This window comes from Mustela putorius, unplaced genomic scaffold (assembly GCF_011764305.1).
Source record: "Mustela putorius furo isolate JIRA1106 unplaced genomic scaffold, ASM1176430v1.1 tig00003845_pilon_pilon_pilon, whole genome shotgun sequence".
Taxonomy (NCBI): domain Eukaryota; kingdom Metazoa; phylum Chordata; class Mammalia; order Carnivora; family Mustelidae; genus Mustela; species Mustela putorius.
The window spans coordinates 52,385,522-52,403,035 of record NW_025421998.1 but is presented as its reverse complement, the minus strand read 5'-3'; the positions used below and the strand labels follow the sequence as shown (position 1 = coordinate 52,403,035).

The following is a 17,514-nucleotide window of genomic DNA, read 5'->3' as shown; positions in this document are numbered from 1 at the left end:
GGGGAGCACATTAGCAAGGATATTCTTGAGCATTGTACGATCTCATCTGCTTCTTATAATATGCACACCAAAACCATTCCGAAATTAGAGAACGAAGTTTTGGTTTGGAGTTTAGAATTCAAATTCAAATAAGGTATTTGTTTTAAAGTTGTCTTTCCTAATATAATGTCAGAAAAATTTAAGTTCTCTAGAACTCTGTTAAAATCTGACACACACGTGCACATGCATCTATGGACACACAAACACTTTAACATGAAAGATGGAGCTAGGCAACAAACAGTTGCCTTTCACTGATTGGGTTTCAGTTCCTGGCCCTTTGATCTGTGGGATAACCTGTGTAATGTTTTCTGGGTCCTCTGGATTCTGACTTTGCTCTAGTTTCCTAGTTCCTAACTTACTTTTGACCTTTGTTGAATTTTCTTCCTTGACTCAAGACTTGGCTCTTCAGTTGATTTAATTGGGTTGGACACACAAGAATACCATGACATGAGTTTGGAAACAGAAATGTCAATAGAGAAATAGTCTACTTATTTGTAAAAATGCAGTTGCTACTACTTAGTTATAGTTTTTCCATGTTTAATTATTATTATAATAAATACTTTCTTATCACAAAGATAATAAGTATATATATTGCTAGAAATATTAGAAAATACTTTAAATTTCAAAGCAAAAAAAAATGTAAGTCTATATCACATGGAGAAACATGAACAAATAAAACTAAAAACCCGTTTTCAGCACATAAGCACAAATTTTTATTTATTTTATTTTTATTTATTTATTTTAAAAATATTTTATTTATTTATTTGACAGAGACACAGCAAGAGAGGGAACACAAGCAGGGAGAGTGGGAGAAGGAGAAGCAGGCTTCCTGCACGCAGAGAGCCTGATGTGGGCTCCATCCCAGGACCCTGGATCATGACCTGCGCTGAAGGCAGTCACTTAATGACTGAGCCACCCAAGCACCCCAAGCACAAATTTTTAAAACAAAAATAGGATGATACTATTTATTTTTTTTTACTTATGACCAGATGCACATTTCCCCATGTCCTTTTATTTTCCTACAAAATCATTTTTCAATGGCTATAGAATAAACCACTGTGAATATAATGTATTACTTTCTTACTTTAGACAAATCTAGTTATTTGAATATTTTTTCTATTTTAATAATATTGTGTGAACATCTTTGTATATATATAGATTTGGTAGACTTAGAATATTTCTGTAAGATATATTTTCAAAGTATGTATTCAGAGGTGGACACATAGTATTAACAGTAGTTCCAAAGTATAGCTATTTTCCATTTAAGAGTAAACTTAGGGATTTTGAATCTTTTGTAGGGAAGACCACCCTGTTCGATTATATTCAGAATGAGCAGAAAACTTATTATATGGTTTCTTTTAACACTTAACATGCAAGTCATTATTCTGATTTTTATTGTTTTATGCCTTCTTTGGTTTGGTCTTTGTTTACTTTTGGATTTTGGTTTGTTTATGGTCCAAAAAATAAAAATTCTTGGGGCAGGATTTTTTTTTTTTTTTTTTTTTTGCCGAAATCTGGTGCAAAATTGATGATATATGAAACAAAGAGCAAGTAAAATATCTTGTTCTTACATGGAAAATGTTTCTAGTTTGCCTCATTTCATCATTTTCCTATAAAATGTTTATTAAAACCTTCTCAAGCATATCTGGAATTGAAACTAAAACAGCAACCTCAGCATGTACAGTGAGGGTATAGACTTGTTCAGCCTTCCCATAAAGGCACCAGATAAAATCCATCTTGTAAAACAAGGTAACAGTTAAAATTATTCCATAGCAAATGTACTGTGCCAGGTCTCCGTGCCAACTCATAAATATTTCCATCCACATAGACTTTCCAAAGGATAGTTTTCCAGTTGCAATTAAACTCCAAGCTATTGCATATTTTGGGGCTTCAGTAATTTTGCCTATATACAATTAAAATTTTGAAAATAGTATTCTTAATTTATTATCACTATAATAAATTCTTCTTAAAGAAATGTGCCTTCAAGTCTTAGTTATCCCTATGTAGTAAGCTATATACCAAATCTGAAGACCTCCATTTTAATAAGGTAGTAGACACTTTCCATAAGTTAGTAGATACTTTCCATTTTTCCAAAGATAAACCCATAGAGGAGAGCTTCAGACACAATGATTATAGTAAAAAACACTGATAAATTCATTAAAATCAAAGAGTAATATGATGATCCCAATGTCAAAATAGCAAAAGCTCAGACATTTGGTTCTAAAGAAATGCACATTTTGACTTCCTAAGTTCCTATGGCAACTAAGTTTTTATGATTTTATGCCTCGAAACAACTAGATGTCTTGGGAAATGCCCTGCCTGTCTTTCTTTGTAGATCTATTTTATCTTTATGGTTATTTCTTTAAAATATTCATAGCATATTAAAAATTCTTTTTTATTGAATGCCCACTATGTTCCAGGATCAGTCCTAGATGCTTACTTAATTTAATCCTCACAATAATTCTAAGAGAGAACTAATGTTATTGTTGTATTACACATAAGAAAATGGAGGGTCAGAGAAGTTGAGTAACATCACCAGTGTCACACAGCTTAGAAACAGAAAAGCTAAGTTTCAGACTTAGTTCTGGAAGAAATAAATGCTACAAATTAGATTCTTGAGAGTAGGCTATTGTCTGAAAGGAACAAAGTATAAAATAAAGTACTGATAAATACCATTTTATCTCATTTTTGTTTCCATATATTTATGTTTTGTTTGTAGGAAAACTGTAAATGAAAATGGCAAAATAAATCCTGCATCAAGGCTACTTTTCATATATTTTTTTGTTGGTGCTGATGAAATCTAAATTTGGAGAGAAGAATCAGAGCTGTAAAGATACTTAAAGTTTAAAGATTCTTTCTGGCTATGCAAGTAGTTTGTTCAAATAAGTACTTCATATTCTTTCAATAATGTTTTAATGATTATACCATTCTATCTTAAAGTTTACTATGATTTGCTTTCTATTAGAAAATCATTTTAAATTAAGGGCCCCTTTAAGATGAAAAGTCCATAGACAGTAAGAAGTTAATAAATGAGAGAATATTCTTTTGTATTTCACCAACCTGAACCTATAGCAAGGATCTATATATGTGAAGATTAAAGTATAAATTACTCAACTTTTTACATTTCTTTTTTGTATTCTTCCATGGCACAGCTATTACCCAGTGTAGAGAGTGTATTCTTTTAGCTTCTTCCAAAGTACTTATGTCTACTGAAGTGTGTCCAGTAATAGAAGGTAATTTACTTCTATTTGAAGCTAAAGTAAAAGCTGATCAGGCCAGTATGACTAAAGCTACCTGCCAGTCACATTCAGAGGAACCAAAGAAACAGTAAGTCTCCACAAAGTCCAGGTGAATTCTTGCTGCCCTGGAACACAGTACTTTATAAACTGTTTTGTAACGTGTTGAGTTTCTATATTTATTCTGTTTTCTCTAAACAAATGGCATTATTACCCAAAGAAGGCTTAAAATGCCAAAATTAACTGGTGTCAGTGGAAAATTCAACTAGCGATGAGTAGAAGATTAATCATCAAGGAAATAATTAGCCTTGGTTTAATGCATCAGAGTTTAAGAAGACAGGCAGCATTTTTGAGCTGCAACATTGCTAGCAGGCAGCATTTTGCTCTTTCTTAGTAATGTTGTGGAGAAAGAAAACTGGATTTGGAGTATGAAGATTTAAGCTTTAAAAGGGAAGAGGGAAAGGGAGAAAAAGGTTTTTTGAAGACTTTGGTGAGCAATAGGCACGGAGTTAAGAGTGTTCATATTTTGTCTCGTTAAATCTTCACAACACTGAAACTCAGAGAGGTTAGGAGATTTGTTCTAGGTCAGAGCTAGAAAGCAGCAGCTGTAGAATATAACTCTATGTTAATCCAAACCTGGACCTCATCTTCTACTCTTCTTATTTGAATATAATTATATACAGTTGATCAAGGAGAAGGATAAAATCCATTCATTTTTCTGAGTGTCATCCTGAGTGTCACTTACTTCAAAATCATTTGGAAATTCCCAGTCTCATTCCAGACTTAGGAACCAGAATCTTGGGGAAGGGCCTGGAATGTGGCAATTATAACAAGTCCCATGGTGTGCTTTATTATGCACATTAAAATATGAGAACTGCTGTTCTAGAAGAGGGCATGAAGACTGGAAAAATGTAGATTGAAAAATGACACTTGAACACTTTCATCTCTCAAAGTTACTCAAAACCAATTGTAATACACAGGTTCCTGTGAAAGGGAAGCAATATGAAAATAAACCAACAGCCCCAATGACATAAAGGAAGCCTGGGGGAATACATGGATATTCTTTGGTAGGTACAGTCAGCCAAAAGCCAGACAGGAAATCTTCTGCTCAAGGTCATGACAATTCTTGTTGTCTGAAAAACTCTCAACTATATATTATATTTTTCACACACTGGAGGATAGACACATCTATTTGGATTTTAGTTTGTAACTGGCTGATCAACAGGGAGATGCAAATGAAATCATGGAATAGAGGAAAGATCCTGGATTTTCAAGAACTACAGACTTGGGATTGAATGTTTACTGGATGCTTGATGTAATTAAAATTTTGTGGCCTCAGATTTTTATCTTTAAAAAGAAATAATAATAATATCTAGAACTTATTATGTTGCTATGATGATTAGAGAGAAAACGTGAAACATATGACACCAAGTCTGGTACAAAGAAAATAGTTAATGGTAACCGATGTCATCATCATTAGTACCATTTGTTTTAAAAAGTAAATAGGAGTTAAATGTGTTCATTACATACAAGTATGATATTTAAGAGAATCAACTGTAGTGTGTATGATGGTTAAGCCATTGAATAGAGGGATATTATCTGGTCTTGAATTGTCTAGAAGAAGCCAATCCATTCTATAAATAATATCTGTTCTTCATCATATGTCTTGAAAGATTACTGAGAATCTTGAAATTGTAGCTTAATATTGTCAAAACTTTTCTTAAATCTTTGTTGCATATAACACTTCATATTTCTAACATATGTCTAGAACAAAAATTCTACCATGCTCCATGTCTCAGTTTTAGTATTTAGCTTTTAGTTTTGTTCTAAATGTCAAAAGACAATTTAGACTCTAGAAATCTTAGTTTGGTAGCTTAACCAACTTGACTTAGTTTGGTAGTTGTATCTGTCAGATATATGATTGACATATTTTAGCCAATCACTTTTGTTCTAAAAACAACTTGAAAGTTATAGGTGTGTAACTTAAAAAAACAGAATATTTTAACTTGATGGTATTCCTAACTACCTGTACTTAAATTACTAATTCTGTACAACGTTTCTTGTATGTAACACACCATTTACTCAAGGAAAACCTATTTTAAGTTGGGTCAAAAAATATCAAGAGCATTTATATAATTATCATATCACTAGTGCCTCATGAAACAAAATTGTGGGTATGATTTGCTTGTTGAAGTTATGATGCTGTTTCTGGGAGGCCTATTAAAATGGGTGTACTAAAACTTTGAATGAATTAAGTAGGGAAAGGAACATCTTAGGAAAAATCCTTGTATATAAAGCCCTGTTTATTCAGACTCTTCATATCTGTATATCTTTTTAATACAAATAATTGTTGCTGAGAGAGTGATAGTAAAATCAGGAACTCTCTGACACTTCTCCCATGGAAGTGGATACTGAAAATTGTGTATTTATAGAAAAGAGCTTAAAAGGTCTGATCTTGTTAGTTTTTTACTCATAAAGCCAATCATAGGGGAGGCTTCCAGCAGTATCCAATTTTTTGTATATAGCTAGTAATCTCTCTAATCTGTTAACTAGAAATTTATTTTTACTCATTGCTTTGGTACTAATTATATAAGCCAAACAGTCCATGGGAAATTGCAAGACTTATTTGCAATCTGCTTATTTGTGATATTTTAAAATTATGTTATAGGTGGCATTTATTATACTTCTATCACATTTCAGATTTCTTAAAAATGGATAAAAATATGTGAAAATATTTTAAAAATGTCTATTATGATTTCTTCTTTGACCAATTAGTTAGTTTCTAAATACACAGAATTAAAATTTTTTTGTTAGTAATTTCTAACTTAATTGCTTTCTTGTTGCAGAGTGGGATTTTGTGTGACACATTCAACTTTGGGGAGTTGTTTTATGGCCTTATACATAACTGATTTTGTAAATGTTCCATGTGTGCTTGAGAAAAATTGAACTCTAATATTTGGTTCTATTTATTCAGTATTAGTTATATCATTAAAATTTTCTATAGTAGGGGCACCTGGGTGGCTCAGTGGGTTAAGCCTCTGCCTTTGGCTCAGGTCGTGATCTCAGGGTCCTGGGATCAAGCCCTGCATCAGGCTCTCTGCTTGGCGGGAAGCCTGCTTCCCCCTCTCTCTCTGCCTGCCTTGCTGCCTACTTGTGAGCTCTGTCTGTCAAATAAATTAATAAAATATTAAAAAAAATTTTTTTTCTACAGTAGCTGATTTTTTATCTGCTCAATCCATTAATTGTTGGAAGAGATGTTAAAATCTCTTATGCAAAATACTCTAATTCTTCTATTGTTACTTTTTTTTGTATATTATCTATTTCTATCTCTTTACTATATTATCAACTTTTTTGTTATATTATCAATTTTTAAATAGCTTTCTTGAAGTATAATTCACATATATAGTCCATCCATTTAAAGTATACAATTCAATGGTCTTTAGTATATTTACAAATAAATACAACCATCACCACTATCAATTTTAGAGCATTTTCTTCTCAAAAAGAAACACCATACCTTTTACTATCACCTTCCTATCTCCCATTCCTCCAGCTGGTCCTAAGCAGCCTTTAATTTGCTTTCTATTTCTATGGGATTTCCTGTTCTGAACTTTCATGTAAATGAAATCATATAATATATGGACTTCTATCACTATTTTCTTTCATTTAGTATAGTGTTTTCAAGGTTTATTATCCATATTGTAGCATGTGTAAGTATTCATTCCTTTTTAGGGATTGATAATATTCCATTATATGGAATTACTACATCTTGTTTATCCATTTGTTCACTGATGAAGATGTGGGTTGTTTCTACCTTTTAGCTATTATAACTAATGCTGCTTTAAATATTAATGTATAGTTCTTGTGTGTGGATATATGTTTTCCTTTCTTGGGTGTATATATTTAGGAGTAGAATTGCCAAGTCATCTGATGCCTCTTTGTTTAATCATTTGAGCAAATGCCTAACTGTTTTCCAAAGTGGTTACATCATTTTACATTCCCTCTACCAGTATATGAGGATTCCAATTTTTTAAAAGTCTTGTATCAACACTTGTTATTCTATAACTTTGATTTTAGCCATCCTAGTAGGTATGAAGTGGTATCTCATTGTGGTTTTTATTTGTATTTTTCTGATACCTAATGATGCTGAGCATCTTCTCAAGTGCTTATTGGCCATTTTTTTGGTGAGACTCAATATCTTGTTTATTTGGCTTGCTGTTACAGATCCAATGCCTGACACAGAGTTGGAGCTTAATAAATATTTGTTGAATCAAGCAGTAAATTTAAAATAAGCTTAAAATACCAACTAATTTATGTAAAATTCCTGATATATAGTAAACACTAAAATGATGGCTGACACTGAATTTTTTTAATGTTTCAAGTTGTTAAATTCTCTATATAAATTCTAACATATAGTATAATATTAGTTTCAGGAGTAAAATTTAGTGATTGATCACTTGTACATAACACCCAGTGTTCATGACAAGTGCCCTTCTCAATATCCATTGTACATTTAGCCCATTCCCTTGCCCACCTCCCCTCCAGCAACCCTGTATTGTTTTTCTTTTTTAAGATTGCTTTAGTTATTTGGGTTTTATTGTGGTTCCATCCAAATCTTAAGATTGTTTATTCTAGTTCTATGAAAAACGCTATTCATATATTGATAGGTTTCATTAAATTTGTAGATTGCTTTGGGTAGTATAGACGTTTTAACAGTACTTGTTTTTCCAGTCCATGAACATGGAATGTTTTTCCATTTCATTGTGTTGTCTTCAATTTCTTTCATCAGTGTTTTATAGTTTTTAGGTTACAGTTTTTTACCTCTTTGATTAAGTTTATTCCTAGGTATCTTATTATTTTTGATGCAAATTTGACTTGTGGTTGCCATTACATTTGCATATAACATCTTATGTTGTGGTTGTGGTTGCCATTACATTTAAATATAATGTCTTATGCATATACTAGTCTATATTAAGTTGATGGCCACTATATTAAGTTGATGGTTGCATTCTAAAAGCACTAAATTTTTGCTCATTTCTCCCACATTTTAGGTACATGTTATCATAGTTTACATCCTTTTCTTTTGTGAATCTTTTCTTTTCTTTTCTTTTCTTTTGTGAATCTCTTGATTCATTTTTATACACACACACACACACACACACATATACATATACATATACATACATACATTATATATATACATATACATAAACCATATATATGTAATGTGTATATATATATATGGTTTATGTATATGTATAAATTTTAATTATATGTATATGTATAAATTTTATTTATGTATATGTATATGTATAAATTTTAATTATATATTTTAATTTTACTGCTTTTGTCCTTCCTGCTTTTCTTCTGCTTCCAGTCTTTCCACTCACAGAGTTGCCTCTTTAACATTTTTTAGTGGTGATGAATTCGTTAATTTTTTTTTGTCTGGGAAATTCTATCTTTTCTTCTATTCTAAGTGGTAGCCTTACTGGATAGAGTATTCTTAGCTGCAGGGTTTTTTTTTTTTTTTTTTTTTTTTTTTTTTTTTTTTTTTTTTTTTTTTTTTTTTCTGTCAGCACTTTCATTATATTATGCCACTCTCTTCTGGCCTACAAAGTTTCTGCTGAAAAATCAGCTGATAACTTTATGAGGTTTCCCTTGTATGTAACTTTTCTTTTGTCTTGTTTTTAAAATTCTCTCTTTATCACTATATTTTGCCATGTTAATTACTGTGTGTCTTGGTGTGGACCTCCTTGGGTTTCCTTTTTGGGGCTCTCTCTGCCTCATGGATCTGGATTTCTGTTTCCTTCTTCAGATTCAGAAAGTTTTCAGCTACTATTTCTTAAAAACTTTTTCTTCAGGGCACCTGGGTGGCTCAGTGGGTTAAAGCCTCTGTCTTCAGCTCAGGTCATGGTCTCAGGGACCTGGAATCGAGGCCCGCATCAGGCAGCATGATCCCGGGGTCCTGGGATTGAGCCCCACATCGGGCTCTCTGCTCAGCACAGAGCCTGCTTCCTCTTCTCTCTCTCTGCCTGTCTCTCTGCCTACTTGTGATCTATCTGTTAAAAAATAAATAAATAAATTTTTTAAAAAAAACAAAAAAAACCTTTTTCTTCATCTTTTATTTATTTTTTTCTTTTTTGATCTCCCTCTGGGATCTCTATAATGAGAATGTTGTTATACTTGCTGGTGGCACTATGTTCTCTTAATCTAGTCATTTTTTTTTAAAGATTTTATTTATTTATTTGACAGACAGAGATCACAAGTAGGCAGAGAGGCAGGCAGAGAGAGAGAGAGAGAGAAAGAGGGAAGCAAGCTTCCTGTGGAGCAGAGAGCCCGATGCGGGGCTCGATCCCAGGACCCTGAGATCATGACCCGAGCTGAAGGCAGCAGCCCAAACCACTGAGCCACCCAGGTGCCCCTAATCTAGTCATTTTTTAAAAATTCTTTTTTTTATTTCTCCTGTTCAGTCTTACTGCTTTCCTTTACTCTGTCTTACAGGTTGCTGATCCATTCTTCTGGTTTCTTTTTTTTTCCTCTAGAGTACTTTAAATTTCAGTTATTGAGTTCTTCATCTCTGATTGTTTTTTTCTTATATTTCCTATCTGTTTGTTGAGGATCTCACTGAGGGCCTCCACTCTTCTCTACCTAAAGAAGGTATCTTTATGAACATTACTTTAAAATCTCTATCAGGCATATTGCTTGTCTTCATTTTGTTTAGCTCTCTTGCTGTGAATTTGCCTTGTTCTTTTGTTTGGGACATAGTCCTCTGTCTCTTCATTTTGTTTAAATCTATATATCTGTTTCTCTGTGTTAGGAAAGTCAGCTATGTCTCCTGCTCTTGAAAATAATGGCCTTATGAAGAAGTCCTATGGTGCCCTGTAATGCAATGTCCCCTGTTCACCAGAACCTGGTACTTGGGGAATGTCTCCTATGTGTTGCACCCTACTATTGTGGCTGAGTCCTGTTTGTCTTCAGTCTGGTTGTCTGCAGTGGGTCTCTTTGCCTGATGTGGGCAGATTTTGGTTTCTGTGCTGTTAGTGGCTAGTCTGAGCTGCCTTGGGCTTGAGCTGGGACAGACCAAGTATTTGTCATAGTTGTGGTCACACCATACTGGAGAGCCCTCTCCCTGAGAACCTTTTATTGGTGAGTGGGGCCTGAAGTTAGACCAGATGTCAACTCACATTCCATTGCTGGGACCCACAGTCAAATTGGGGCACCTGGGTAGCTCAGTTTGTTGAGTGTCTGCCTTTGGCTTGGGTCATGATCCCAGGGTCCTGGGATTGAGTCCTGCATCAGGCTCCCTGCTCAGCACTCCTCTCCCTCTCCCACTCCCTGTTTGTATTCCTCTCTCTCTCCTCTGTGTATGTGTGTGTCAAATAAATAAATAAAATCTTTTAAAAATAGGTAACCCCCACCCACAAAACTGGTGTGTTTGGTTTTCTTCCTTTACCACAGGACAGAATTCACTTTGGGGTCATTCTGAGCCCTACTGGGGCTGCTTGCACACAGCCACACTTTTCAGTTCTGTTTTTAAGATTATGCTTTTGCTGTCAAATCTAAGAATCCATTGCCAAATCAAATGTCCTGAAAATTTACCCCATTTTTTTCCTAACCATTTTATAGTGTTAGCTCTTATGTTTTCAAATCAAGTGTCCTGAAAATTTACCTCAATTTTATTCCAACAGTTTTATAGTGTTAGCTCTTATATTTTGGTGTTTGATCCATTTTGAGTTAATTTTTGTGAATATGTGTGGTAAGGGTCCAACTCTCTAATTTTGCATGTAGCTGGCCAGTTGTCTCAGCACCATTTGATAAAAAGACTATTCTTTCCTCATTGAATGACCTTGGCACCCTTGTCAAAAAATCAGTTGACCATAGATGTATAGGTTTATTTCAGCACTTTCTGTTTTATTCCATTAATTTATATGTCTACCCTTATAGTACCACATTGTCTTGATTACTGTTAATTGTAATATTTCACAATCAGAAAGTGTGAATCCTTCTACTTTGTTCTTTGTTCTTCTCTTTCAGATTGTTTTTGCTATTCTAGGTCTGTTGCAATTTATAAACAGCTTGTGAAATTGTTTAAAGAATTCAGCTCAGATTCTGATTGTGTTGAATTTGTAGATCAGTTTGGGGAGTGTTGCCTTTTTAATAGTGTTCAGTCTTCTGATCCTTGAGTTTGGTATGTTTTCCCATTTATTTTTATTGTCTATAATTTCTTTCAACAATGTTTAGTGCTCTTCAGTGTAGTCTTTTTTTAAAAAGATTTTATTTACTTATATAAGAAAGAGAGAGAGTACAAGTAGGGGGAGGGTTAGAGGGGGAGAGAGAGGGACAAGCAGACTCCCCACTGAGCACAGAGCATGACACTGGGCTTGATCTGAGGACCCTGAGATCGTGACCTGAGCTGAAGTTAGACATGTAACCAACTGAGCCACTCAGGTATGCCCAGTGTAGTCTCCTTTAGTTAATTTTGTTTGTGTCTTTCTAGGAATGTGTTCATTTCCTTTTAAGTTGTTTACTTTGTTGGTGTGTAATTGTTGGTAGTACTTCTTTATTATCCTTTTTATTTGTCTAAAGTCAGCAGTAATATCCCTCTTTCATTACTCACTCTAGTTATTTGAGTATTATTTCTTTTTTTCCGGGTGTACAAAACTAAACATTTTCCAATTTTGTAGACTTTTCAAAGAACAAACTTCTGGTTTCATTGATGCTCTTTATTGTTTTTCCATTTTCTATTTCATTTGTTTCTGCTGTAGTCTTTATTATTTTCTTCCTTTTGCTTGCTTTAGGTTTCATTTGTGTCTTATGGAGGAAAGCTAGAATTTTCACTGGAATTCTTTATAATTTCTTAATATAGGCATAAACAGAAATTTCCCTCTAGGTTCCAGTTTAACTGCTTCCCATAAATTTTGGTATTTTTTTCCATCTCAATATATTACCTGATTTCCCTTTTGATTTATTTGACCAATGGGTTATTCAAGAGTGTTTTAATTTCAATGTATTTGTGATTTTTCCCAAATATTTTCCTGCTAAAAGATTGTGATTTCATTCCATTCTAGTCAAAGAACATACTTTAACTTCTTTTTATCTTTTCAGATATTCTGAGGTTTGCTTTTTGACTTAGCATATGGTCTGTCCTAGGGAATGTTCCATGTATACTTGAGAAGAACATATATTCTATTGTTGTGTTGAATGTTCTATAGATGTCTGTTATGTCTAGTTTGTAGCTTTATTCAAGTTTCCTGTTTCTGATCTTCTGTCTAGCTATTATTTCCAGTATTAATAGTGGGATGTTAAAGTTTCTGACTATTATTGTTGACTGTCATTTTTGCCCTTCACTGCTATCATTTTTGCTTCATGTAGTTTGGTACTTTGTTATTTGGTGCATATATGTAGATTAATGACTTTGCATCATGAGCCCATGTATAACGTTAATCCAATTTTGTTCAAAACATTTCTAAAGAGAAAAAATATTAATGGAACTCTCTTTCTTTGATTTTAAGATGTCATGAGTTATGAGATTTACTGCTGATAAAAAGAAATATAAAATGTTAAATATTCATGTTTATAAGTGGCACAATTTCTAAAAAAGAGTAAAAAATAATAATATTGTATTTAATAGAATTAATTGGACCTTTAATAATCACATTACTTGTTCTCAGTGATAATATGATATGAGAGAATTTGAAGATGATTTGGTTGTATTCAATGGAGTGGTATTGAGACATGTTTATCAAAAAATGGGCCAGACTCATTTTGTCACTGAACCCTTTGAAAACTTCATGTAAACAACAGTGGTAGATGGCTCATTTGCCTATGAATCTTTGGAGTTAATTGAGTTGATAAAGCAATTTGGTCTTTGCCAGGCAGAAACTGTAAGCATTCATATACTCCATTGTGATGAAACACCCTGGATATATTTTCCAGCTTTGGCAATACTTATTTTTTTTTTTTTTAGATTAATGTGAATAAATGTCTGAAGGCCAGTTTCTTTTAAAAAGTGCAAGCTAGGGGTACAGAGGTGGCTCAGTTGGTTAAGGTTGTAACTCTTGGTTTAGGCTCAGGTCATGATCTCAGGGTCATGGGATTGAGCCCCATGTCAGGCTCTGTACTAAGTGTAGAGTCTGCTTGAGATTCACTCCCTTTCTCTTTCCCTCTACCTCTATCCCTCCCCCTGCTCATGCTATCTATAGCTCTCTAAAATAAATAAATAAATAAATAAATAAATAAATAAATAAAATCTTTTAAAAATGCTGGCTAAATATTTTTAAATTAAACAAAATGAACACAGTATTAATTTCATATCTCAGACATATCTTCTACACTTTAGAGTGAAGGCTGGTAGGAAAATATACCACGTAAAACTGCAAAAATATCAACTTATTTGAAAAGGTTAACTCCTTACTTGACTTCATACCATTTTGGATAACTTTTTTTTTTTTTTTCTGTCTGAAATGTGCACAGTTTAGGCTGATTGTTTTTGGCATAAACAGTCACAAAATAAAAATGGTTGCCAAGGGATTGGGGCCAAATCTTTCTGAGTCAGTCATCTTTTTGACAGATATTACATAGAACTACTTAGCTTTTTCAATGAGGAGTAATTGGAGTCAAGTCATGCTTACAGAATTTCCTTTTTTGTGCTTCATGTTGCCTCTTAACCTAGTTCACAAGGCCATTACTTCTCTATAGATAAATGCCGAACATTCTTTGGAAATAAATAGAATATACATTTGTGTATGTGTTGTAACATATAGTATAGCATGTATGTGTGTATATATATATGTATATATCTATATCTATAGATATATATCTCCAGATAAATTCTAAGAAGAGGTATATTAGATTGTCTAAGATAAATATGTTGCTTTGCTCAAAACAACTAAATATTATTAAGATAAGGGAATTTTAATTCCTTTGACATTATCATTGTGGAATATATATCTGCTATTATATATGTTATATATATATAACTGGCATATATATCTGTTATATATATGTTATATACATATATATACATATATATAACATATATATAAATAAATTATTTATTCATGATATCATATTTTGATATCATATTTTAATTCCTTTGACATTATCATTGTGGCATATATATTGTGGCATATATATCTGTTATATATATATAAATAAATTATTTATTCATGATATCATATTTTGATACATATCATATATATCATATATATGATACATATCATATATATGCCACAATGATAATGTCTAAGGAATTAAAATATGGTATCAAAATATATCATGAATAAATAATTTATTTATTTCATAATTCATTCATAATTTATTTATGAATTAAAATATGATATCAAAGGATGCTATGACATACAGTTTGGGACTACAGTTTTGCACGGAGAGTCATGAAGAAACCCTGCTATATATGTTATATATATTTATAAAATAATTATAATTACATATATTATAATTATATAATTATATATTATATATTTATAATTATATATTATAATTATAATTATATATTATGTATTATATATTATATATATAAATATATATATACATATATATTTATATATATACACAGCAGAAACCCTGCTATATATGTTATATATATTATATATAAAATAATTATAATTACATATATTATAATTATATATTATATATTTATAATTATATATATTATAATTATAATTATATAATTATATATTACGTATTATATATTTTATATATATATAGCAGGGTTTCTTCATGACTCTCTGTTCAAAACTGTAGTCCCAAACTGTATGTCATAGCTTGCTAATAATTCTAATAAGGGTTTCTTGGTCAGATAGGTTTGAGAAATGATGGGTTTCACAGAATTAAATTGTTGTGTTTTTTAGTATAGTTGGTTTTTTTTTAACTGATAGGATTTCTTAGGACCTTTTATGTACTTATGCAATTGTGAATCCCTAAGTTGATAGAGAATGCAATATTTTCAAAATTCATTTGGTAATGAAGCCCTTGTAATGAAGCCTCTATCCCTAAGTTGATAGAGAATGCAATATTTTCAAAATTCATTTGGTCATGAAGCCCTTGTAATCCACTGAAGCTAGTGTTCCAAGAGGATCACTCTGGGAAAAACTGCTGTGGTCCTCAAGAACATATTAAATTATCTTCTGTTCAAGACTTATTCTTTTTTTATGATATTTCAGTAGATAAGATATATCTTTCTTCTTAGGGGACGAAGATTCAGACTTTCCCAACCACCTGTTTTTCCTCTTTCTCTAGTCACACTGAACACCATCGTTTACCAAATTGTGCTTCGGAACATTTTGTCTCCCTGAGAAGCAGCAGTCTCTTAGGAGAATTCTGCAAATGGATGGGATCCTAGCTAAGACCATATGGACCCAAGTATACTCTGAAATCAAGCCCCCTCAAGAGAAGTGGCTACTGGTATAAAGGCTTTCCAAGTGAGAATTTTTTTCTTATGTTTTAGAGTCTGCCCTAGAGAACTGATTCTGCATTGAGGTTAGAAGAATGTCATCTTAATTGGGAAACTGTGGGCCCCACCATAAACTATTTATAATCCTGATTTATCTCTGAGCTGCTGGAGGTGGTGGTGGTGGGGGGAAGTTCCCTTGGATAGTTTGACTATCTTGGTTCACAATAAATTTCCTCAATCCATTTAAAAAAAAAAAATATATATATATATATATATTTATATATATTTATTTATTTATTTCACAAATTAAATACCCAGTTGGTTTGTCATGGTGTCAGTAGAATTGGAAATTACCTGATTTTTGTTGTTGTTGTTGCTAATTTGAAGTTAAAAACATCTCACTCGGTCTGCCCATAGCACTTTGTATTTCCATTGCATTAATCATTTTTAAATAACTTTTGTTTGTTCTTGTTAATTTTATTAAGAAGAAAACTATTTTCAGAAGCTATATGTAATATACATTATTTGGAATTTTCAATTACTTACAATTCAAAAACATAGCAAAATAAAATATGCTCTTTCCTGGAATAAGTGTTTAATTTGTCTTTTTGACATAAATGCTGTTTTTAGGCAGTATTTAACTTTTGGTAGAAAATCTATTTGATTTATATGAAACCTTTTAACCATTGTAGAAATGGATTTTTCATTTTAAAATTTAAAGTCAGTTTTCTCTTAAGACTAGAAGCAACTATTGCCTAAAAAGAGTCCATCTGTAATTTCAGTTGAGCATAGGATGGTATTACGCAGGATGTGGCACAATTCAATGAGTTGTTTTATGAGAGCAAAATTATTAAAACTTTACTAAATATTCAACTTCAACACTTAGATGCATACTGTAATTCCCAGTATTAAAATACTTCATCTAGGGATGCCTGGGTGGCTCAGTGTGCTGAGTGTCTGACTTTTACTTTCAGATTAGATCATGATCTCAGAGTCTTGGAACCAAGCCCCACCTTGGGGTCAGGATCATTGTGGAGTCTGCTCCAGATTCTCTCTCTCTTTCTCTCTGCCTGTCTCCCTCTGCCCCTTCCTCTGTGTGCGCTCTCTCTCTCTGAAATAAATAAATAAATAAATAAATAAAATCTTTGAAAAAAATAAAATATTTCATCTATTTTGTGCTTTCCTCAGTTCTTTCTCTCTTTTGAGACAGGTATAGATTATACTAGGAATTCTCCTATACACTCATATTTGTTCATTCTAAATATTCCCTGAGGATTTTGGTATTCCTGGATTTTTATCAGCCAGGTAGGGTTACGTCAGCATATGTTATTGTGATTAGTTGCTCTTCCAAATCACTCAATGCTGGTCAGAGCTCGAAGGAAGATTAAAGAGGCCAATCTGCCAAAATGCTATACTTGCTAGCTCTTGAGATCTTCTCTTACATGGTCAGATTTCCTCCATTAGAGTCATGGCTTTGGGTAGAACACAGAGTAGGGATGATCTGTATCCAACATCCTGATAATAAAAATTAATTGTTCACCGGGGAGTGGAAGAGAGTGCTAACACATCCATTGCCTAAGTTATCAAATCATCTTTTGGGGGTATACTGTCTTTTAAAAATAATTATAGATTGTTTCAGGTAGTAGATAAAACTTTTTCCATTATATCATGTGATTAAAAAATATTTTTTGTAGGTTTTTTATTTACTATGATATAGGAGAAAGGATTGAGAATGCTTTTTATTTAGAAATGGTTAAAAAAAAATGACAGAGAGTAGGGACTTTGGAAATCTGTTTTTGCCATTTACAGGTTGTTTTACCCTAGGAC

At 32.5% G+C, this 17,514-nt stretch overlaps 1 long non-coding RNA gene across 1 annotated transcript in view; it reads left to right on the top strand.

The window, feature by feature from the left end:
- Positions 1-16,267, top strand: part of LOC101675455 — a 52,441-nt gene extending 36,174 nt beyond the window's left edge. Inside the window, exon 3 of the long non-coding RNA XR_001177939.2 lies at positions 15,534-16,267. This is a non-coding gene — a long non-coding RNA (uncharacterized LOC101675455). The remainder of the gene's footprint in view (positions 1-15,533) is intronic.
- Positions 16,268-17,514: the final 1,247 nt, after the last annotated feature.